Source organism: Myotis daubentonii, chromosome 3 (assembly GCF_963259705.1).
Source record: "Myotis daubentonii chromosome 3, mMyoDau2.1, whole genome shotgun sequence".
In the NCBI taxonomy this organism is placed as follows: Eukaryota; Metazoa; Chordata; class Mammalia; order Chiroptera; family Vespertilionidae; genus Myotis; species Myotis daubentonii.
Genome location: NC_081842.1, coordinates 58,603,853 through 58,629,728, shown reverse-complemented (window position 1 = coordinate 58,629,728; position 25,876 = coordinate 58,603,853). Strand labels below are relative to the sequence as shown.

General features: G+C 40.0%; 1 protein-coding gene and 1 pseudogene across 1 annotated transcript in view; both read left to right on the top strand.

Moving 5' to 3' along the window:
* LOC132230335 (protein mono-ADP-ribosyltransferase PARP14-like) overlaps positions 1 to 25,876 on the top strand; it is a 181,123-nt gene that overhangs the window by 19,077 nt on the left and 136,170 nt on the right. The gene's annotated exons all lie outside the window — the stretch shown is intronic.
* The window catches only part of LOC132230334 (protein mono-ADP-ribosyltransferase PARP14-like), a 36,264-nt pseudogene that overhangs the window by 2,230 nt on the left and 8,158 nt on the right, over positions 1 to 25,876 (top strand).

Genomic DNA, 25,876 nt, shown 5'->3' with positions numbered 1-25,876 from the left:
TTTTTAAAACATATTTAACAACCTCTTCAACACGTGCTCTAGCTAATGGAAATAGCCCTGGAAGCCCCTGCTGTGCCAGATGTTCCTTCCTTCCTTTGTGGATTGTGGGCAGGCCTGGGGAAGAGATACCTAGGGAAGACCATTTGCCTATCTTCTTTGAAGAAATACCTATTCAGATCATTTGTCCACTTTTAAATTGGGTTATCTTTTTTAAAAAAGATATTTTTATTGATTTCAGACAGGAAGGGAGAGGGAGGAAGAGGTAGAAACATCAATGGTGAGAGAGAATCCTTGATCAGCTGCCTCCTGCATGCCCTCTACTGAGGATGGAGCCTGCAACCCGAGCTAGTGCCCTTGACTGGAATCGAACCTGGGACCTCTCAGTCCACAGGCTGATGCTCTATCCACTGAGCCAAACCAGCTAGGGCAATTGGGTTATCTTTTTATTACTGAATTTTAAGAGTTCTTTATGTATTTTGGATATAGGTCTCTTACCAGATTATGATTTGCAAATATTTTTCCCATTCTGTGGGTCATCTTCCTTATATAATAAGCTTCAATGATAATTACAAGAGTAAATAATAACACTGATCATTTATTATGTGCCAGGCACTATGCTAAGTGCTTGGCTTGCATTTTCTCATTCAATGCCATGAGATAGATTCCAGGATTATTATTCTTCTCAAAGAGAAGAAGGAATGAGACTTAGAGGGGCTAAGTAATTTGCCCAACTCTCACAGCTAACAAATGGTAGAGGCAAGATTGGAATCTGTTCAGGCACTATTTTGAAAATGTTAGAAAATGATTTAGTTTTTCATTAAAAAAACAAATACATAAACAAGAAACTCTTTTGATCCCAATTCAGTAATTGGAATGTTCCATTCCCTGTCCATCTAGAACACTAAATAGTAAGATATTTCTTCCATTCCTTTTTCTCCCCTAGATGTTTGAGTTCTGATTGTTCACAGTACCTGCCATGTGTTGCTTGTCCAGGACCCATGCAGGACAGCTTTGAAAATGACCTGGTCACATTCCTTCTCCTCTCTTCTCTTGGTGTCTCACTCTAGCTGATTAGTCTGCTCACATGTCCTGCTGGAAAAGCCTCCATGGCTTCTCACTGTCTGTCGGGAAGTCCAGAAGGCCTGGCCCTTGAAGTCCTCTGCAGTCCACCCCCACGGTAACATTGCCGGTCTGGCTGCACCATTTTTCTGTAGAAGCTGTGTATCAGCTCAACAGCTCACACCCACCATGCATGTGTTCCCCCTTCTGAGTGATTTCCCCGTATCCCCCTGCCCGCTTCAACTGTTCCCAAAGGGCCCACATCACACAGGGTGTACTCAGTGGCCACCAAGGGCACTTCCTCTAGACTCCTTCAGTGATCCCACTTCTTTTTTTTTTTAATTTTATTTTATTGCTTACAGTCTTACAAAGGGTATTACATATGTGTCCCTTTTTCCCCCCCGCCCTTGACAATCCCCTGGCCTCCCCTACCTCCCAGTGTCTTATGTCCATTGGTTATGCTTATATGCATGCATACAAGTCCTTTGGTTGATCTCTTACACCCCTCCATCCTGCCCCCCACCCCTCCCCGGCCTTCCCGCTACAGTTTGACAATCTGTTTGAGGCTGCTCTGCCTCTGTATTTATTATTGTTCAAAAGTTTATAATGGTCTCTATTATCCATGAATGAGTGAGATCATGTGGTATTTTTCCTTCATTGACTGGCTTATTTCACTTAGCATAATGCTCTCCAGTGCCATCCATGCCGTTGCAAATGGTAAGAGTTCCTTCTTTTTTACAGCAGCATAGTATTCCATCGTGTAGATGTACCACAGTTTTCTAATCCATTCATCTACTGATGGGCACTTAGGCTGTTTCCAGATTCTAGCTATGGTGAATTGTGCTGCTATGAACATAGGGGTGCATATATCCTTTCTGATTGTTGTTTCTGGTTTCTTGGAATATATTCCTAGAAGTGGGATCACAGGGTCAAATGGGAGTTCCATTTTCAGTTTTTTGAGGAAACTCCATACTGTCTTCCATAGTGGCTGCACCAGTCTGCATTCCCACCAGCAGTGCACAAGTGTTCCTTTTTCTCCACATCCTCTCCAGCACTTGTCGTTTGTTGATTTGTTGATGATAGCCAATCTGACAGGTGTGAGATGGTACCTCATTGTTGTTTTGATTTGCATCTCTCGGATGATTAGTGACTTTGAGCTTGTTTTCATATGTCTATTGGCTTTCTGAATGTCCTCTTTTGAAAGGTGTCTATTTAGGTCCTGTGCCCATTTTTTGATTGGATTGTTTATCTTCCTTTTGTTAAGTTGTATGAGTTCCCTGTAAATTTTGGAGATTAAGCCCTTATCAGATATGACATTGGCAAATATGTTTTCCCACGCAGTGGGTTTTCTCGTTGTTTTGTTGATGGTTTCTTTTACTGTGCAGAAGCTTTTTATTTTGATGTAGTCCCATTTGTTCATTTTCTCTTTAGTTTCAAGTGCCCTAGGAGCTGTATCAGTGAAGAAATTGCTTCGGCATATGTCTGAGATTTTGTTACCTTTGGCTTCTTCTAGAATTTTTATGGTTTCCTGTTGTACATTTAAGTCCTTTATCCATTTTGAGTTTATTTTTGTGTATGGTGTAAGTTGGTGATCCAGTTTCATTTTTTTGCATATATCTGTCCAATTTTCCCAACACCATTTATTGAAGAGACTGTCTTGGCTCCATTGTATGTTCTTGCCTCCTTTGTCAAATATTAATTGAGCATATTGGTTCGGGCCGATTTCTGGGCTCTCTATTCTATTCCATTGATCTATATGCCTGTTCTTGTGCCAGTACCAGGCAGTTTTGAAAACAGTGGCTTTGTAGTACATCTTGATATCTGGTATTGAGATCCCACCTACTTTGTTCTTCTTTCTCAGGTTCGCTGCAGCTATTCGGGGTCTTTTTTTATTCCACATGGATTTTTGGAGAGTTCGTTCTAGATCTGTGAAGTATGCCGTTGGTATTTTAATGGGAAGTGCATTGAATTTATAGATTGCTTTGGGTAGTACAGACATTTTAATGATGTTGATTCTACCAATCCATGAACACGGTATGTTCTTCCATCTGTTTATGTCTTCCTCTATCTCTTTCTTCAACGTCCTGTAGTTTTCTGAGTAGAGGTCTTTTACCTCTTTAGTTAAGTTTATTCCTAGGTAGCTTAATTTTTTTGGTGCGATGGTGAATGGAATTGTTTTTATAATCTCTCTTTCTGAAAGTTCACTATTGGTGTATAGAAATGCCTCAGATTTCTTGGGGTTAATTTTGTATCCTGCTACATTGCCAAATTCATGTATTAAGTCTAGTAGCTTTTTGATGAAGTCTCTAGGGTTTTGTATGTATAATATCATGTCATCTGCAAATAAGGACAGTTTCACTTCCTCTTTTCCAATTTGGATGCCTTTTATTTCTTCTTCTTGCCTAATTGCAATGGCTAATACTTCCAGTACTATGTTGAACAGGAGTGGTGAGAGTGGGCATCCCTGTCTTGTTCCTGTTCTTAGGGGAAATGGTGTTAGTTTTTGTCCATTGAGTATGATGTTGGCTGTGGGCCTGTCATATATGGCTTTTATTATGTTGAGGTATGATCCTTCTACTCCCGCCTTCCTGAGAGTTTTTATCAAAAATGGGTGTTGGAGTTTGTCAAATGCTTTTTCTTCATCAATTGATTTGACCATGTGGTTTTTTTCTTTCAATTTGTTTATGTGATGTATCACGTTTATTGATTTGCGGATATTGTACCATCCTTGCATCCCTGGGATAAATCCTACTTGGTCATGGTGTATGATCTTTCTGATGTACTGCTGGATCCGATTTGCTAAGATTTTGTTGAGGATTTTGGCATCTATGTTTATGAGGGATATTGGCCTGTAATACTCTTTTATTGTGTTGTCTTTCCCTGGTTTTGGTATGAGGGTGATGCTGGCTTCATAGAATGAGCTTGGAAGTGTTCCTTCCTCTTGAATTTTTTGTAGTAGTCTGAGGAGGATAGGTTTTAGTTCTTCCTTGAATGTTTGGTAAAACTCCCCTGTGAAGCCATCTGGTCCTGGGCTTTTGTTTGCTGGAAGCTTTTTGATGACTGCTTCCATTTCTTCCATAGTTATTGGCCTATTGAGATTTTTGGATTCTTCCTGATTGAGTTTTGGAATGTTGTATTTTTCTAGAAACTTTTCCATTTCCTCCAGGTTGTCTAGTTTGTTGGAGTAGAGCTGTCCATAGTATTTTTTAACAATCATTTGTATTTCTGTGGGGTCTGTTGCTATTTCGCCTCTATCGTTTCTGATTTTGTTTATTTGGGTCCTCTCTCTTTGCTTCTTGGTGAGTCTGGCTAGAGGTTTGTCAATCTTGTTTATCCTTTCAAAGAACTAGCTCTTGGTTTCATTGATTTTCTGTATTGTTTTTTTGGTCTCTATGTCATTTATTTCAGCTGTAATCTTTATTATCTCCTTCCTTCTGCTCACTCTGGGGTTTTCTTGTTGCTGTCTTTCTAATTCTTTGAGTTGTAGAGTTAGGTGATTTACTACCATTTTCTCTTGTTTTTTGAGATAGGCCTGTAGAGCTATAAACTTCCCTCTCAGGACTGCTTTCATTGTGTCCCATAGGTTTTGGATTGTTGTGTTTTCATTGTCATTAGTTTCCAGGATGTTTTTAATTTCTTCTTTGATCTCATTGGTAACCCAATCAATATTTAATAACATGCTATTCAGCTTCCAAGTGTTTGAGTATTTGGGGTTGTTTTTATTGTAGTTTATTTCTAATATTATGCCATCATGGTCTGAGAAGATGCTTTTTATGATTTCAATCTTCTTGAATTTGGGGATACTTTGCTTGTGACCCAATATGTGGTCTATTTTTGTAGATGTCCCATGAGCACCTGAGGTGAAGGTATATTTTGTGGCTTTGGGGTGAAGTGTTCTGAAGATGTCAATTAAGTCCATCTGATCTAGTGAGTCATTTAGGATTGTTGTTTATTGGCTGAGTTTTTGTCGAGCGGATATATCCAGTGATGTCAGTGGTGTATTAAAGTCCCCTACTATGATTGTATTGTTGTCGATCTCTCCTTTGATATCTTCCAGGAGTTTTTTTATGAATTTGGGTGCTCCTGCATTGGGTGCATATATGTTTATCAGGGTTATATCCTCTTGTTGTATTGATCCCTTTAGTATTATGAAGTGGCCTTCCTTATCTCTTGTTATGGCCTTCACTTTGAGGTCTATTTTGTCCGATATAAGTATTTCTACCCCAGCTCTTTTTTTCATTTCCATTTGCCTGAAAGATATTTTTCCATCCCTTCACTTTCAGTCTGTTTGAGTCCCTTGTAATGAGGTGGGTCTCTTGTAGACAGCAAATATATGGGTCATGTTTTTTTATCCATTCAGCCACTCAATGTCTTTTGATTGGGCCATTTAGTCCATTTACATTTAAAGTTATTATTGAAAGGTACTTGTTTGTAGCCATTTCTATTTTTTTTGTGTGTGGCTGTTTTCTTTCTGGGCTTTTTAGTTCTTCTTTTTACACCAGTCCCTTTAGCATTTCTTGCATTGCTGGCTTGGTGGTGATAAACTCCCTTAGCCTTTTTTTGTCTGTGAAGCTTCTTATTTCCCCTTTAATTTTGAATGATAGCCTTGTTGGATAGAGTATTCTTGGATTCAGTCCTTTGCTTTGCATCACTTTGTAAATTTCCGTCCATTCTTTTCTGGCCTGATGTGTTTCTGTTAAGAAATCATTTGATAATCTAATGGGAGATCCCTTGTATGTAACCTTACATCTCTCTCTTGCAGCCTGTAAGATTCTCTCTTTGTCCTGAACATTTGCCATGGTGATTATGATGTGTCTTGGTGTGGGTCTTTTTGGGTTCACCTTGTTTGGGACTCTCTGGGCTTGTGAGACTTTTTTCTTCCCCACCTCAGGGATGTTTTCTGATATTATTTCTTCGAGTAGGTATTCTAATCCATGTTCATCTTTCTGTTGTTCTGGCACCCCTATTATTCGTATGTTGTTTCATTTCATGTTGTCCCAAAGCTCCCTTAGGCTCTCTTCCTGTTTTTTAATTTTTTTCTCCAATTGCAGTACAGTTTGGGTGTGTTTTGCTTCCTTGTCTTCTAATTCACTAATTCGGTCCTCTGCTTCTCCTAGTCTACTGTTGATACTTTCAATGGAGTTTTTCATTGCAGCTATATCACTCTTCATTTCTTCTTGGGTCTTACTTAAGTTGTTGATTTTTTCATCTGTTTCTTCTAGCTTCTTCCATATGTTATTGATTTTTTCATCTGTTTCTTCTTGCTTCTTGCATAGGTAGTTGACTTTTTCATCTGTTTCTTCTAGCTTCTTGCATAAGTTGTTGACTTTTTCCTCCGTCCGGTTTATGCACTCTAGGACCCTTATTCTGAATTCTTTATCTGTCATGTTGCATGCCTCTGTATCATTTAGCTGCTTTTCTGGAGAGTCCTCCTTCTCTTTCCTTTGGGGGTTTCTTTGTCTACCCATGTTTGATCTCACTGACATATCTAGACGTTGAATCATTCAGTGGCTGCTCTCTGGGTGGCAGTAACTCCTTGGGCTGTGGTTGCTCTTCGGGCGGTTGCGGTAGCAGCTGCTCCTCAGTTGGCAGCAGCTCCTCTGGTGGGTGCTGTTCACAGCTGTGGTGGCTCTTCTGGCTGGTGGGGGGAGGTTTCACGTACAGCTGCTGTTCCTCAGACAGAGGGTGTGGTGCTCAGGAGGCTGCTGTTGCTTGGATCTGCTGTGTTGATTTAAAGGCACAAAATACAACACAACAAGGCACCACGTACTGTGCACTAAACACAAATATATTCACGATATTAATAACCCCAAATAAAGGTGACCACCCGAATTAAGAGAATTAGGGGATAAGGAAGAAAGAAGAGAAAAAGAGAAAAGAGAAAAAAGGAAAGAAAAGTAGGGACCGAAAAAAAAAAAGGAGTGCAAAAATGAAATTGGGTAAAAGGAGGGGGGAAAATAAAAGAGAGAAAAGAAAAGAAAAATAAAAGAGCTAAAAGAGAGAATGAAGTGGAAGAGGGGAAGAGACTATTAATATGAGGAAAAAACTCCTATAGAACCGCCACAAATCCCAACAAATTCCAGCAACAGCTCCCTGGAGATAAATGCAAACTAGAAACAACCAATAATATCAAGAGAGGCAAGGGAAAACAGAAGCACAAAAATAACTGGGGGGGGGGGGGGGACGGGTGGAGGGAGGGGAAAAACCAGCAGAAAAAAATAAAAAGAAAAAGCAAAACAGCCTCACAACAAGTCCTAAAACACACACCCACACACACACACACACACACACACAAAAAAAAAAACAAGCAACAACAACAAAAAAACAATATACTCAACAATCAAGCAAACAGCAACAAAACAATAGAAAGATAAAAGAAGAAAAAAAGAAAAAAATTTTTGGATAGTGAAGAAAGATAAGGGGTATGTGTATAAAGATTTAGAGCAGTGGATTGGAAATAGGATATATAAGTAGGGTGAAATTTTGACAGGAGGTAAACAGAAGGAATAGGGAAAATCTAGAGCAGGAATAGGATAAGAGAAACAGGACAACAAAAGGGGAAAAGTGAGGGAGAGGGTTTTAGCATAGAGGTAAAATTGAGGTAGGGAAAATTGTTGCTAAAGGAACGATGAAAATAGAATGGAGAACACTAATCCCAAAATAAAATAAAGAGAAAATAAAATGGCACTTTAAAAAATGGTAAAATGGTTGCAGTCATAATACTGGTTAAAAATAAGAATGTAGTAATTAAAAGGGTAAAATCAGGTGATGGAAAAAGAAGAAAAAAATATTTGGTTTCTTAGTTAAAAGGTGAAAAAAGAAAAAAAAATTGCAGTAGTGAATGTCCTTCGGTTCTTCTACTCGTCAGTCTGGCTCGCCTTAGTCCTGCCAGGTATTCAGGAGAGTGTTGAATTTCCCTGTGATACCCTGTTCCTCTGTGTTGTAAACCACAGTCCTTATTTTAAAGCAGGCCGCATTTATTTCCCAGACTGCCTTATTTTGTGTTTAGCAAAGAGTCAGTTTGTGGGTCAGCCTCTGGGTGGCAGTGTTCTGGGGTTGGCCTCTGAGGCTATAGGGCCTCTCTATCGCTGGGATTGAAAATCCCTCTATAGGCCAGATCCTGTTAACTCCAAGGGACTGATCAGATTATTTTAATCCTTGATCTAGTTCACAGTGGAATCTGGGTGTGGCTGTGCTCCTTGCCTGGGGGTTAGGTAGGGGAGTCCCACCCTCTGGAGAGAATGGCTGCCCTGATCCTGGGCCCAGGGGTGTCTCAGCACTCAATTCGCTGACATCTCTCCCAGCCCCCCCTCTCTCCTCAGTCTCTCCCCAGATTCCACTCGTCCGCACCTTCTCCCTCTCTTCAGCACAGGTGAGTGTCTGTATCGGAGATGTCTTATGAACGGGACTCAGTGAAAATAAATAAGCAAACGCCGGCCACAGAAACGGGGAAGGCTGACTTTCTTACAAGCTCTTCTACTACCGGCACTGCATGCTCTGGTCAGCTCTTCAGGCTGCCCCCTTTAGGCTGAGTCCTCCGTGATCACAGAACCCAGCTCTCAAATCCCCCGGCAGCGCCAGGAATCCCGCAGATCTCCTTCCCCCAGTCAGGGTCTGTGCCTGTCCCAAGGGACAGGGCTGTCTGCCACGAGGTCTGCCTCTATCCCTCTGGGCTCAGAGGTCTGGCCAGTGATCCCACTTGTTGACAGCTCTCTTTTGTCCTGGAGTGTAACTTAAATATCTAATAAGACATTATCTTGGGTGGTATTTGTCTCTGAAAACAATAATCTTTAGTTGTCCCCATTGTGCCAAGTCCAATGGCTCAAATATAGTAATACTTGATGAATGCTTTTTGTTAGAATTTGAGACAAATTGTTGGTTTTGTCTTTAGGCTGATGTTGTCGTCAACTCCATTCCTTGGGATCTCAACCTTAATAGTGGGCTCCTTTCTCGGGCCCTCTTGGCAAAAGCTGGGCCAAATCTCCAGAAGGAATTGAACACAGCTGGACAAGGGATAGCTGTTGACGTGGGCACGATTCTTCAAACCACTGGTTGCAATCTGCAATGCAACCAAGTGCTTCACGTGGTGGCTCCGAACTGGAACAATGGTGACACATCTTCACACAAGGTGGGGTCTGGTTTTTAATTCCCTGGGAAATTGGTTACCCCTTTGTTCTCTTTTCAATTATTGTACCATGTTTCTCTTCTGCAATAACATCACATTCATGGCAGGTTCCATCATTATGACCCTTTCTTTTAGTGTAGCTGACTGCTCCTGAAAACTAGTTATTGAAGATAGTTAAGAGTTATTGAAGATAGTGCATCTTTTTAAAAATATTGATTTCAGAGTGGAAGGGAGAGGGAGAGAGAGATAGAAACATCAATAAGAGAGAACCATTGATCGGCTGCCTCCTGCACGACCTCCTACTGGGGATCGAGCCTGAAATCCAGCCATGTGCCTTGACCAGGAATGGAACCATGACCTCCTGGTTGATAGGTCGCTGCTCAACCACTGAGCCACACTAGCTAGGCTAAGATAAAACATCTTTAGTGAGGAAGGCAAGGTGAGGGTATGAAGAATGGAAGAGCATGTAGGATTAGAAGAGTAGTTGCTTTGCTTCTTTCCTTCATTGCTAAGTGCATGTGAATCTCTTTGAAGAGTTTCTTACATTCTCTTTTCCTTTTCCTGTATTTTTCTTTCCCTTCTGACTGCCCTTAGCCTGCCTTTTGTTGAAAGCAAAAAGGAGTAGACAGAGATCACAAAGTAGCTAAATTATTTTTTTCCCTAATTCCCATTTCTGGGCAAAATGTATAAGAATGTGCTTTGTACTTTTCAGATCATGCAAGACATAATCAGAAAATGTTTGGAAATGACTGAGAACTTGTCCTTAAACTCAATTGCGTTTCCAGCCATTGGAACAGGCAATTTGGGGTTTCCTAAGACTGTTTTTGCTGAATTGATTATTTCAGAAGTGTTCAAATTTAGTAGCAACAATCAACCAACAGCTTTACAAGAGGTTTGCTTTGTGCTTCACCCGAGTGATCACGGAAATATTCAGGTACAGCTTCACTCATTTCTGGTTATTTTGTCAACTGAGCCCTAATGGTATCCAATGTCTTCTTGGTCTAACGGGTTGTTTCTTCCATGTATTTCCCATGCAGGAAAGTAAAAGAGCAGTCTAAGCTAGTTGAAGCATGGGAATTTTCAAGCAAAGTTATGGATATAGAAATAAAAATTAGCTTATTATTTAGGAAAACTCCAAACATGTACAAACATCAACAAAATAGTATAATAAACTCCCTTATAACCATCACTCATCTTCACAATTGCTAATATGCTTTATCTCTATGTCCATTTATTGCCTTTTTTCCCATACTATTTTTAAAATTATTTATTTATTTTTAATGGTCACCAGAGAATTTTTTATTGATTTTTGTTTTTAGAGAGAGAGGAAGGGAGAAAGAGAGTGGAAGGCAGAGAAAGAGAGAGAGAGAGAGAGAGAGAGAGAGAGAGAGAGAGAGAAAGAGAGAGAGATATTGATGTGAGAAACATCGCACACAAACCTATTGGGAATTGAACCTGAAACCTAGGTATGTGCCCAACCTACAACCTTCTGGTGTATGGGAAGACACTCCAACCAACTAAACCACTTTGCCAGGGTCCCCTATTATTTTGAAGCAAATCCAGATATACATTTTACCCATAAACAAGTCAGTATTTATTTTAGACATTGCAATTTAAAAAGTAACAACACCATGGCCCTGGCTGGTGTGGCTCAATTGGTTGAGCATTGTCCCATGCACCAAGAGGTCGCACGTTCGATTCCCAGTTAATGCACATGCCGGGTTGCAGGCTCGATCTCTTTTACGGGGCATGTAGGAGACAGTCAATCAATGTTTCTCTCTCATCGCTGTTTCACTTATCTCTCTCAAGTCAATAAAAACATAATTTTTTTTAAACAATGAAGGATTTCCCTTCACTTAAAAAAAGTAACACCACCACAATACTCTTTCACACATAAAGTAAATTGACAATCATTCCTTTATTTTATCAATTACCAAGTCAATGTTCAAATTTACAACTGTAACATAAATGTTTTCTTTTCACAGCTTATTTGTTTGAATCAGAATCCAAACAAGGCCTATATTGACACGTTCCTTAACCTTCTTTTAATCTATAGTATTTTCTTCCATATGAACACAGAAATTTTTATCTATAATAATAAAAGCATAATATGATAATTAGACCGGACAGCCGAACAACCTTCTGGACATCATAATGTACGTCCTTCCAGACAAAGCTGTGGTGGTTGGGGCCAAGGCAGAGATGGTTAGAGGCAGTAAGGCAGGCAGGTAAGGGTTAGGTGTAATCAGGCAGGCAGGCGAGCAGTTCAGGGTGATCAGGCAGCCAGGTGGGCGGTTAGGGGCGATCACACGGGCAGGCGGGTGGTTAGGGGCAACCAGGCAGGAAGGCAGGCAAGCAGTTAGGAGCCAGCGCTCCTGGATTGAGAGAGGGTTGTCAGACTGCCAGGTTAGGCCCAATCCCGCTGACAGTTGGACATCCCCCGAGGGATCCCGGATTTTGAGAGGGTGCAGGATGGGCTGAGGAACACCCCACCCATGCACTAATTTCATGCAATGGGCCTCTAGTACCTAATATAAAAGCACAGTTGTGGTCCTATAAATAGGAGATTGTCAGGATGAACTACAACTGCAGGATATGGTAAGAATGAACTCAGCACATACTCCCTGGAATAGGAGATTTGGTACCAGAAGTCATAGAGAGTTCATTGACCAGCTCACATTTTCTGAACATCAGCTATGGGTGAGCCGCTGGACTCTACATTATGGGAGAACAAGAGGCATTTAATAAGAGGCCATTATCCTGCCTCCAAGTCCTTAGAGTCCAGTAGAGTAAATGACATTAAATGTTTGAAAAGTTCCATGGTAGTGCAAGAACAGATCAAGGCTAGCAACCCAGAAGATGTCCATGAATTGTTGGACCATTTTAATTTTTAGGTCATTCTTAATTTTTTTCTGAATCTAGATACTACCTTTAAGTTCTTACGAAGCAAGCAATTCTAGTCTAAATTCTATTCAGACAACCAAACCACCTGACCAAGATAGTATGGTCCATTTAGTTGGTCTGAATAACTATAGTAATTTCTAGTCAATAAATGCTTTTTGAACAACCCCTCCTATGATCTGCATTATACAAGGTGATGTGGATCATGGGATGAGTATGTAGCACATACTTCCCCTCCTGTACATCATAATTACTCTGAGAGGCATAAGATTTATACACATAAAATGAACTAAATTAGAGAGAAAGTGCTGAGGTTTTTGAATGGGTGAATAGGGGAGCGAGTCCTATGACATGGACCTGAACCTTCAAATTTCATTATTGCTGTGCAACCCCAGGCCCTGTTTCCTTTCCTAAAGGCTCAGGTTCCTCTGCAAGTATTCAGGAGGAGGATTAGTCTCTGCAGACACCTTTACTGCCACTGGAAATAGTATTGATCGTCTGTACATGGCTGTGACACTTTTTCACTTAAGACTTTTGAAGACAGTTAAACTTTGGTTATATTTGCACACAAAAACAACAACAAAACTTATTGAGATGTTTAGAGGTAACAGAGGTTGCAAAACAGCAGCCCATGGTCTGAACATGGCCTCTAGATATGCTTTATTTGGTCTACTTTTAAAAATTTTTAAATCAGTTGCTAATATTTTAAAATCAAACATTTCACATAATACTCCAGATGTCCACGTGTACCTAAAATTTCAAACATTCTGACCCATTGGGTATGGGTTTCTGTCTGAACAGTTTGCTGTGGCTGAATGACAGGTGCTGTATAGTCCTGCAGAGTCACATTCTGCACCTTTACACTTGTAGCTTCCTGCCTGGACTCTGGAGGTCTATAAGTCTGACACCCTCAGTCTATAATCTGTTCCAGTCCTTTTCCTTTATTGTATCAGCCTTTAATCCAAGATGTTACTTGGTACTTTTTGTTTTTTTACCAACAAAATTCTCTGTTGCTTGTTTACAAAATAGTGATGATTTTGGAGTGTCACTACCAGGCAAAGAAATGGAATTCATAGGTTCACTAAACCTAAAATACAGTCTCTTGCTCCAAAATGCACTACTTCACTAGCCATTCCTCTTTTGGTACAATTAAGAAGTTAAAAACTGAAGTATCTGTGTTCTTGTGATTGTCTTTCTCTTAACACTGTATTTTTTAACAACTGGCAACTTACTTGCTCTTACCGAATATGAAAGAAATACATATTCATTGTAGAAACTTTGAACAATGCAAAATGCATAAATTATTTTAGTCATATTTCATTCTAGTGTTCTTCTATATATATGTACTTTGCAAAGTGGTGTCATAATAATATAATTAAAGTTAACCTTCTTTCATTTAATAGTGTAAAGTGAGTATTTCCCTATTCCATTAACTACTCTTTTTTAAAAAAAATATATTTTATTGATTTTTTACAGAGAGGAAGGGAGAGAGATAGAGAGTTAGAAACATCGATGAGAGAGAAACGTCGATCAGCTGCCTCCAGCACATCTCCTACTGGGGATGTGCCCGCAACCCAGGTACATGCCCTTGACCGGAATCGAACCTAGGACCTTTCAGTGCACAGGCCGACGCTCTATCCACTGAGCCAAACCGGTTTCGGCGCATTAACTACTCTTTGAAAGTGCAATACCTAATGGCTGCTAAATATTTTAACACAGGGATATACTAAAATATATTTAAGCATTTCCCTATTGGATTTTAAACTGTTGTATTTTCTTCTTGATTTTAATAAAAAGCACTTTAATCAATATTTTTGTATTCATATCTTTGTTCCCATTTTGATAATTTTCATTGGATGCATTTGTAGAAATAATATATGTATTTTTATGACTTTAAAAATATATAATGATAATAACAATACTTTGAGAATTGTTCTCTCATCAATATTTGTGCATGCATGATCATAAACTGTGATGAATAAAATTTGTCTATCTACTAAGGATTGTAGTAATCAAAACTGTCTTTGTGTTTCCAGGCATTTTCAGATGAATTTGACAAAATAGCTAATGGAAATTTCATCAGTGACAAAATTGCCAAGACTCAGAATACACAAGGTTCAGTAAAGATATCATTTCATTTTTCTAAATTTATTTCATTCTTATTTTGTTGTTCTTTTCTGGGGTTTAGAAAAAATATTAAATTAAGAAATTATTTCTAGTTATTAAATGACTACTTAATGATAAGTGAAAGATGCAGTGATGATTTTTAAAAATAATTTTAATTACATCTTTATTGTTCAGATTATTATAGTTGTTCCTCTTTTTTCCCCCATAGCTCCCCTCCACCCAGTTCCCACCCCACCTTCTGCCCTTACCCCTGCCACTGTCCTCATCCATAGGTGTATGATTTTTGTTCAGTCTCTTCCTGCACCTCCCCCTCCCCTTCCCCCCTGAGAATTGGCAGTCCACTCCCTTTCTATGTCCTTGATACTATTATATTCACCAGTTTATTCTGTTCATCAAATTATTTATCTTCTTAAAGGATACCTTTCAGCATTTCATATAATACTGGTTTGGTGGTGATGAACTCCTTTAGCCATTTCTTATCTGTGAAGCTATTTATCTGCCCTTCAATTCTGAATGATAGTTTTGCTGGATAAAGTAACCTTGGTTGTAGGTTCATGCTATTCATCATTTTGAATATTTCTTGCCACTCCCTTCTGGCCTACATAGTTTCTGTTGAGAAATCAGCTGACAGTCGTATGGGTATTCCCTTGTAGGTAACTAACTGATTTTCTCTTGCTGCTTTTAAGATTTTCTCTTTGTCTTTTGCTTTTGGAATTTTAATTATGATGTGTCTTGGTGTGGTCCTCTTTGGATTCCTTTTGTTTGGGGTTCTCTGCACATCCTGGACTTGTAAGTCTATTTCTTTCACCAGGTAGGGGAAGTTTTCTGTCATTATTTCTTCAAATAGGTTTTCAATATCTTGCTCTCTCTCTTCTTCTGGCACCGCTATAATTCGAATGTTGGGACGCTTGAAGTTGTCCCAGAGGCTCCTTACACTATCTTCATATTTTGGGATTCTTTTTTTTTTTTTTTTTTTTTGCTTTTCTGGTTGGGCGTTTTTGCTTCTTCATATTTCAAATCTTTGACTTGATTCTTGGGATCCTCTAGTCTGCTGTTGGATCTCTGTAGAATATTCTTTATTTCATATTTCAGTCAGTGTATGCTTAATTTCTAGTTGGTCCTTTTTCATATCCTCGAGGGTCTCACTAAATTTATCGCCGCTTTCTAGAAAATTTTTGAAAAACCTTATAACCCTAGTTTTGAACTGTATATCCCATAGTTTGCTTTCCTCCATTTCTGACATTTGTGACCTGCTTCTTTTTCTTCGCATTTTGGCTGCTTCCCTGAGTTGGTAGAGTAGCTTTGTGTGCTAAGTGTCCTATAGGGCCCAGTGGCTCAGCCTTCCCAATTACCTGAGGTGGACACTCTTGGTGCACCCCTTTGTGGGCTGTGTGCACAGTCTTGTTGTAGTTAAGCCTTGATTGTTGTAGGTATCACTGGGAGGATTTGACCTCTAGGCCAATTGGCTGTGAGAGTCAGCTGTGGTTATGGTGGGAGAACTTCTGTGCTGGAAACACCCTTCTGGGGCAAGACTTGCTTCAGTGGGGATTTGGTGCTCACTGAGTCTGCCCCCTGAGTGTGTCCCTTATGGATCTGAGGAGTTGTAATCTGGATGATCCACTCTGACCACTGGGTATACTGGCTCTTGGATCTCTAAGGAGGTGCTAATTTAGCCTCTGCCTGAGGCTACACTGCAGGAGCTATGGAGAGATCTGCAGATTCGTTTTCTTTGTTTGGGTTTTGGAGGTGCAGATGAGGTCCAGCTGTGAAGCAATGCAAGCTGTTGTGGGGCCTTTGGCCTTCATTTTGTATGTTCTGGGTCTCTCTGACCCAGCTGCAGTTAGTTAGGTAATTTTAGATTGCAAAGGGCCAGGGCATTCATATGCAAAAGTCTCTGTGCACAGTTTTGGCGGAGCGGGGTCTCAGGGAATCAACAGGGCATAGCAAACAGCTATGGCTGATCCTCAGCCCTGCTCTAAGAGGACCCGGGTCTCACTGTTCCACAGTAATCACTGCAAGCACCTCTGAGAGAAAGCTGCCCTCAAGTTTCGCCCACTGCCAGACAGTCCAGTTTCTCCCCAGATGAGTCTAGGTCCCCAGAGACTTGCCCGGAACTGGAGTTCAGAGCAGTCAGGAGCTTGTATATCCCTCCAGATTGAAAAAGACAACCGTGTCCTCAGTTGTGAGCCCTTTGCGCGTGCGCCTCCATACCTCTGCACTTTACTTCCACACCACACCTCCCCTGAGTCTCAGTGTGCTTTTCTCTTTCCTTCTAGTTGTAGAATTTCCACTCAGCCAGCCTTCCTGTGGTTCTGGATGATGTCCGTTTTGTCCTTTAGTTGTAGTTTTGAAGTGGTTGTGCGAGGCAGCAATTTCTGGTGTTTACCTATGCCACCATCTTGGTTTTTCTCCTAATTTCCTTCTTGATGTAGCAGTTAATTCGGCAGTGATGATTTTTATGAAAAAAAACCTATTTGTGAGAATGGAGATATTAAATCATACTCTATACACCCGAGCATGCAAGACACTGGCCACGACTGACAATCTTGAGTGGAGAGTAAGCAATCCAAGTTATATAATCTCTACAGAGGGATTTAAGTAGTGATGAGGCCCATATTTCCTAAGGATGATGTGACCTGTGTTTTTGGAAATAGACACATTTAAAGAGACAATACCAACCAAGTGCTGCTTCTTTGTCAAATTTGCTGTTACATGTTTGGCTTTATCCTATTTGGAGTTTTCTGAGGCTTCTTGAATCTCAATATGTATGTCTTCCATCAAATTTGGGGATTTTTCAGTCATTTATTCAAATAGTTTCCTGCACTCATCTCTCATCTCCTCTGGGGGCTCCAATTACATGAATGTTAGACCTTTTGATAGTTTCCTGCCATTCCCTGAGAATCTCTTCTTTTCCCTTTTAATCTTTTTTTTCTGTTTTTCAGATTGGATATTTTTTATTGATCTGCATCCAAGTTCACAGATTCATTTCTCTGTCTACTGTTGAGCCTATCTAATGAATTTTTTAAATTTCAGATATTGTATTTATAAGTGCTTAAATGTCCATTTGATTCTTAATTTATAATTTATATTTCTCTGCAGAGACACCTATTTTTCCACTCATTCCAAATCATTTCCATTCATTTAAATATATTTACTTTGACCTCAGGGAGTATATTTATAGTAGACACTTTAAAGTCTTTGTTAAGTCCAACATCTGGTTCATCTTGACAGAAGCATTTATATTGAGTATCTTTACCCTTGAGAACTGCTCACATTTTCTTGGTTCTTTGTATGACAAGCAGTTTGCGATAATAGACTAGTTATTTTCATTATTATGTTGTGACACTTGGGTCTGGTTAAAAATCTCCTGGAAAATGGTAATTGTTTCAGCAGGCAGTCAGTCAGTTAAGTTCATCCTAACAGTCCTGTCTCACCTTCTATGGGAGGCGTTCCCTTGTCACTTCAGTTCTCAGAGCCTTTGCCGTGCTCCTTGGGACGGCTCCCCCATGTGCAGCTCCAGGGTGGGCTTAGGATTTATTCCCGTTTGTCACAGAACTGGGGCCCACTTTCTCCAGCTATCCCCTCAGCAGAACTCCCCTCACACACTTGGCTTGCAGGAGCCCATTTTCTAGGCTTCTCCCCAGAGAGACAGTGTTCTCTTGGAGTTTAAGTTGCCTGGTCTGTTGCCACATAACTTTGTGTGATCAGGGTTGTCCTCGGGCAAAGTGGGGAGAGAGAAGAGAGAAAGAAAAATAACAGGTATTTCCCACACACAGCCATGTACACTTTTCAGACCAAAAGGGCCCTTTTCCCTGGATCTTCTGGATAGAAATACAGAACTCTAAGAGCTTTAACTCCCTGAGGGGTCACTATGGAGTTCTGCAACTGGGGTCACCTTGGGAGTAGGGCCTATATTAAAAAAAAAACAAATCTGGGACTTGTATGCATGCATATAAGCATAAGGATGGATGCAGACAACAGGGGGTGAAGGTGAGGGCAGGACTGGGGGGGATAATTAGGGGATAAGGACACTTTCGTGATACCTTAATTAGTAAAAAGTGTATATCATGTAAAAATAAAAGAATATCAGGATAAAAAATATTTGACTCAAAAAGAAATGTTAAGTCTATGTAACCATACATTTTTCCAATGGAAGCTGTTCCAATTTCTAAATAAAGCTCAGTTGAACCTCAAAAAAATTTATGGAAAATAAGGAAGATCCCTGCCATACTCTTCAGCTCACAGGGCCCCCTTTTCTCAATCCTCTGGTCACAAAGACAGGGATCCTCTGAGAGTTTTGCTACCTGTGCTCATGCAGTTCCACAAGTAAAACCACCCTTGTGTCAATTCTAGGAGAGAAAAGAGGAAATTTCAAAACTTCCCTCTTTACAAGTTGCCTCTTCAGGTTTTGACTCCCCTTCCCAATCTACCTGCTGTTGCTTACTTTTCAGTCCTCACTTAGTAGATATTGTATTTGTCCCTTGTTTTAGTTGTAATCAGTTGGAGAGAGGTCTCACGGGTTGACTTCACCTTGGCCAGTACCAGAAGCACACATTTGATATGTTTTATCTAAATATGTAAATGGCTAAGCTACTATCTGACTGTCCGACTGGTAGCTATGATGTGCAGTGACCACTAGGGGGCAGACACTCAATGCAGGAACTGCTGAGCTGCCTTGACCTGGCATTGGTGGTTCTCAGGTGATACACCTGGGAACCAGAGACAAGGGAGCCTGATTCCGGGGTGTGCCACCTGAGAACTGCCCTCTCAAAATCCGGGACCCCTTGGGGGATGTGGGAGAGCTGGCTTTGGCCCAATCCCCACAGGCCAGGCTGTGAGTCCCCACCTACCGGAGGGATCCCACTCACTTCGTAGATGCCCTTCAAGTAACAGTGCTGCCTCAGGTGTGGTTGGCCTGTAAGGGACCTCAGGAGGTTGGCTCCAGGGTATGCCTGGCCCATCTCACTCAGTCTACCCTGCCAACCACCTTCTAATTAATTTCCTTTCAATGTGCATGAATCCGTGCACCAGGGCACTAGTATTTTATAATGCTTTTTCAGAAACAGACCATCCTTGGTGCTAAGGGAAAGGACCATATTGAAGGCCAGAGATACAGGGATTGGTATGGAGACAATGAGAAGTACTGTATGGGAGGGCCACATGTAGGAGCATGAGACTGAAGTCATTCTTGCTATTGTTAACTTAATTATTAACTCCATTTCTTTTTTCTTTTCAGGTTTATATGGGACTGTTACAAGCCCTGCTTCAGGAGTGTATGAAATGAAAATTGGCCCCATCATCTTCCAGGTGGCCACTGGAGATATTGCTAAAGAAGCAGCAGATGTGATTGTGAATTCAACAACAAAGACATTTGATCACAAAGCAGGTACTTTACTTGTAGAACTTTTGAAACAGTAATGGTCACAGTAGATCCCTTGAAGGAAGGTTTCTTTAACGAAACTATTCCGCAGTTGCTATAGGCAAACTGGTTTCTACAACTTTGGCTTAGTAATATGAATTTATAATTTTAATATTATTTTGACATGGTTTCCTGTAATTGGTAACAGTTATTTCATGAATTTTTCTTTTTTTGATCAAAAATGCCCAGGTTGTAAGATTCCTTTAATGATGGGGAAAGCTTTAGATATTGAGGCAATCATTGTGATCTAAGTGTAGTGTATTGATTTTTTATTCATGTTTGTAAATATGTTGATGTTCTCATGTAGGGGTCTCCAAAGCAATTTTGGAAAAGGCTGGACAAAATGTGGAAATAGAATGTTCTCGCCTCGGTAAGGCACAATGCTGTTTTTCAGTCGTAAAGTATAAGTGGAAGGCTGAATGTGGGAGGCTGTGGAGAGGGAGACAACATATTAATCTTAAAATCATACATTTTACTAAAGAACTCCACTCATAGAGAATTAGAAATGAAGAGGAGTGAAAAGTGAGATCATGGTTAAAAATAAAAGGTAAGCAAGACAGATTCATCAGAGGTAGTATTTCAGGAGTCTCTTATTGGTGTAAAATGCTTTATTTGACAAAGCAGACATTTTGCTTTGTAAACAATCAGAGAGTAGGTTCAGCATCTGATTTTGCATCTTTTTGTTTTGTGTTTCTTAGCTCAACAGCACAACAATGGTTATATAATTACTGATGGTGGATCTCTGAAGTGCAAGAATATTATTCATGTCCTTGGTGGAGCTGATGTCAAGAGATCAGTTACCTGTGTTTTGCAAGAGTGTGAAAAATGGAATCACTCGACCATTTGCCTCCCAGCCATTGGGACAGGTTGGTAGCCTCTCAAGGCTAAATTCTTAGGTGTCCCTTTTCCCTTTGATTTCCTGCTGACTTGAATGTAGTTGATGCTGAGTCTGAGTAAGGGCAGCATTCTCACCCCAAAGCAGTCACTGAGGGAATGAGCAAGACATCTGCTCTCCAATATGGAAGGAAAGAGAGAGGAAGGGAAAGGAGCAAAGAGAAAGAATGGTCATCCCTCCTTCTCTTTTCACCTGTTCCCTGTCTCTTTTTCCATCTCTTCCATATCCCACATTATTTAGTACTTAACCTTTCCCTCCATCTCCTCTCTATGGAGAACATCAGTGCATCGACTCCCACCTCCCTGTAAATGAGTCCCAGATGGGCATTGCCAAGCCTCTTCTCTCAGCTCTTGAGCAGTGGCTGTGCAGGTTGGCCTTAGGGCATCTCTGCACAGAAACCTTTCAATCACCTTAACCCAGTGGGTTCTAATGAGTCAGAAACTCAACTCACCTCGTCACCTTTCTCTTCTCAGCCTACTTGCCTCTTTCAAGTTTCTTGTTTTCCTCTAACTATATAATGATTGTGTGATTGATTCTCCATATAACAAGATGTGCTTTGGGTTTATCATTCCTAAGGTTATGCTCTTTGAGCTCTTTTTCCAGGAATCTGAATTCTATGCATTGATTAGGAATTTTTGCACTGTCTCCCTTAAGAGACCTGGTCAGGGGAGGCAAATTCCCTCAGGCTTGAAGTGGAATGGAGCTGACTGCTTCCAGAAAGAGACCATTTGGCCCTGGATTGATCATCCCATTGCTCAGGAATCTAAGTTTGAATGTCTGCACTGGTAGGCATCCAGAAGTTTAGCCTCAATAAACTCACCCATCCTTGTCACTTTCTGAACCTGCAATTTAGCTGGTTCTCCTTGCTTATCTGATTTGCCTATCTCCATCACCACCTGAGCTGGTCCTTAGACTAATGGATGGGGACACTTTCTCCCTTAGTGGTGTTTATGAGTTGAATTTGACTGGGAGGGATCTAGACAGCTTCTGGCCATAAAGGAAGCCCTCTACCTAGTACCTACAGATATTTGCCCTCAGGGAGAGAATGGGTGGTCAGTGATTCCTGCAAGCACCTCAAGTTCAATGAAAACTCCAAACCCAATTCACTGTCGTCTCTCCCAAAAAACTTATGTCCTGTTATATCCCTGATTATATCACTTTCTATCTAGAATCCTTGACTCTACTCTCTTTATCACTCCCATGTTTATTAGTTTATTAATTAGTTTGATTAAATGTTTTCTGAGTGACTGCCATGTGCCAGGCACCATGCTCAGGCATGGAGGACAGAAAGATGACTAAGAAAAGCATCCAGGGCTAGGGGACTGTCTAGGGCGGGGGGATAAAATGGATACATATGTAATACCCTTTGTAATACTTTAAGCAATAAAAAAAATAAGCATAAGATTATTTTTAAAATTTATAAAAAAAAAAAGAAAAAAGAAAAGCATCCAGTCCACAAGAACCACCTAGCTCATTGTGAGATAGACATGCAAACAAACAACCGCAGTACTGTGTGCCCATGATATACACATGAAGATGTGTAGGTGGCAAAAGAAGGTACATTAGGTCAGGTACACAGGCCAGGTATACAGGCAGTTGGTCCCTAGGTCCTCCTGACTTTATTTCCTAAATATCTCCTTGATCTAGTCCCCTTTTTATTTAGCTCTTGTCATTGCCTAACCTTTTATTATAGCCTCGTATCTAGACATGGGTTCTCTGCCCCAGTGCCTCCTTACTTCCCCACCCCCCGGCATGGTAGGCCTTCCAAACTTATTTTTTCAAAAACAGATCTATTTCCCTGAGCACACCAGGTGAGGTTGCACATATCACACCCCTATTACTCAGTTCTAGGCTTTCCTTCAGTTTTCCATACTTCACCTATTGAACACCATTTGTCTTTACATATTATATGCATGGTGTCCGTAGTGCCTAGATGAGCATCTAGCTTTTGACGGGACACATTAAATATTTGTTGAAAGTGAGTGACTATATCTTAACACTCCTATTTAAATTCTTCCAAATATCATGAGATAACCACAGCTTTGCAAAGCAGAATTTCCCTCTTTCCCTGCTCATCTAATTAAAAACAAAAGCAAAACACCTGAACAAACCTTCTTGGTTAGTTTTATGTGGGGTTTGTCTACACTCCCACAATCATGTACAGAGCCAAGTCACAGAGGTCTACTCTTTTTTCTGCAGTAATGGTGGGCACCATCGATGGGGATAAACCTAGTGGGCCCTTAGTCTATCACACCAGGTTTGTCAGGGGACTTCTACACTGTTACCTGCTCCTCCCCCACCCAGTGTGACAGCTGCTGTTCAGATGGGACTGCTTCCATGGTTTTCCATGAGAATTTTCAAGGAACTTGCCATGATCTTACCAAGGCATTAAGCTGAAGGAAAAAAGGTATGGGGCATGCTTATTTAGGAGATGACCTGCTCAGGGGCAACCTTAAATCCTGCTAGTCAGCTAAAATCTCACCAAGTGTGGGAAGAAAGACTTCCTGGAGGTTCAACATAACTTGCATGTAAAAAATTATATATTATAACAAAACCTTAGAGCTCTAGATGTCTTACTAAATTATCTTAGCATAAATCAAGTCCCCAAAGAAAAAAGATACATTGTAAATTCAATTGATGATTAAGCAAAACCAGAATTGTTGTCTTTAAAGAGCATGATAATTTAATATGTATTAGTATCTTTTACTTTGGATGTTTTGAGAACACCAGTGAGCCAAGAAAGATTAACTGTGCTTGGTAACACAGAGAAACACAATGAGCTGGACTCCCCTAAATAGAGCAAATATGAACATCAGACATCAAAAGTTAGATTTCCTTTTTTCATTGTTGGGCTGTTGGCTTCTTCACATCCTGGAAGAAGAACTCTCCACTGCATCTAGGGCTTCAAAAGCGTTTGCTAATGGATTCATAGAGTTGTATATGAAGGTGAAAAATTTAAGGTATGTGGATGCATTCTCTGAGAATTGGAATCCCTAATTTATTCCTCAGTCTTCTCCAATTGTGTCTTTATTTTTCCAGTCATTTTTATTTGCCTTTCTAGGACGTGCTCAACAAGACCCAGATAAGGCTGCTGAAGCCATAATGGATGCCATTGAAGACTTTATCCAGAAAGGACTAGTCCAGTCTGTGAAAAAAGTTAAAGTTGTTATCTTTCAGCCACAAATAATGGATGTTTTTTTTGCCAACATGAGAAAAAGAGAAGGCTCCCAGGCTCCCTCACAGTCTATAATATCTAAAATTGCATGTGAGTTATTGATTTTTATGAAATGCATGTTCCTAATGTTGAGGTTATGTGAGAAATAGCTAAATTTGTACATTATTTTTTGTGGTAGTTTATTAGTTTACCCTGGTTTTATTGATATATAATTGATATATGTCACTGTTTAAGGTGTACTTCATAATGGTTTGACTTTACATATGTTACTGCAATATGTTTAGTTAGTTTCCATCATCTCATACATGTCTTAAAAAGAGAAAGCAAAATGATTTTATTTCTTTGTGATGAGAACTCTTAGAATTAACAGCTTTCATATATATCATACAGGTGTGTTAAGTATAGTCATCATGCTGTACATTATATCCTTGGTCATTATTTATCTTGTAACTGGAAGTTTGCACATTTGACCTCTTTTTTCAATTTCCCCTTCCCCCTATCCACCTATGGTAACCACAAATATGATCTCTTATTTTTCTATGAGTGTTAGTTGATTTTTTTTTTAGCATTTTTAGTGAGATTTTAAAAAATATATATTTTTATTGATTTCAGAGAGGAATGGAGAGGGAGAGAGAGAGAGAGAGAGAGAAGGAGAGAAATATCCATGATTAGAGAGAATCATGGATCGGCTGCCTCCTGCACGCCCCCTACTGGGTTCGAGCCCACAACCTGGGCATGTGCCCTTGACCAGAATAGAACCCAGGACTCTGGGGTCCTCAGGCTGATGATCCATTCACTGAGCCAAACCGGCTAGGGCTGTAAGTGAGATCTTATGGTATTTGTCTTTTTCTGTCTGTCTTAAATCAGCTAATCTTTAATGAACTATCAGAAAGAAAAATTAAGAAAACGATCCCATTTGCAATTGTATCAAAAAGAATAAAATATCCAGGAATAAATTTAACCAAGAAGGTAAAACTGATAAGACACTGATAAAAGAAATTGAAGAAGACAAAATAAATGCGAAGATATTATGTGCACACGTACTGTAAGAATTAACATTGTTAAACTATCCATTCTTTTTAAAGCAATCTACAGATTCAATGCAATCCCTATCAAAATTCCAATGGAATTTTCTCAGAAATACAACAATTGTAAAGTTTGTATATAACCACAAAATACCCCAAATAGCAAAAGCAATTTGAGAAAGAAAAAAAGGTAGCTACATCACAATTACTGATTTGAAAGTATACTACAGAGCTACAGTAATCAAAACAGTAGGGTATTGGTGTAAAAACAGAAACATAGATCAATGGTAGAGAATAGAGAGCCCAGAAAAAAACTCATGCATATATGGACAATTAATTGATAACAAAAGAGCCAAGAATATACAATGGGGGAGGGGTAGTTTCTTTAATAAATAGTGTTCGGCACCTATTTCAGTAGCACATATCTATATAAATAAGTCTAAGTGACCGTTACGACTGGTCGACTGAATGACTGGTTGACCAGTCACTATGACACGCATTGACCACCACGGGAGATGCTCAACACAGGAACTGCCCCCTGGTGGTCAGTGTGCTCCCAAGGCCAACCTCCTGCTGTCCCTCCCCCACGGAGGCCAGCCCAGATTGGCCCTGATCTGGACTGGGTGAGAAGGTCAGGCCAAGGCACCCCACCTGTGCACGAATTTGTGCACCGCGCCTCTAGTGCTAAAATAAATGGTGTTGGAAAAACTGTACAGCCATGCAAAAGAATGAAACTGGCCACTATATTCCACCATACAAAAAAATCCACTCAAAATAGATTAAAGACTTGAATGTAAGACCTGAAACCATAAAACGTATAAAGGAAAACATAAGGGGTAAGCTTCTTAGCATCAGTCTTGACAATAATTTTTTGGATTTGACACAAAAAACACACAGCAAAAACAAAAATAAACAAGTGGGAATATTTCAAACAAAAAAGCTTCTGTAGAGCAAAGAAAACCATCAATATTTTTCTACTGAATGGGAGAAAATATTTGCAAGTCATATACCTGATTAGGGGTTAATATAAAAAATATATAAAGAAATCATACAACTCAATAGAAAAAACCCAAACAATCCAATTTAAAAATGCACAGAGGATATGAATAGACATATTTTTTCCAAAGATGATATACAAATGGCCAGGAGG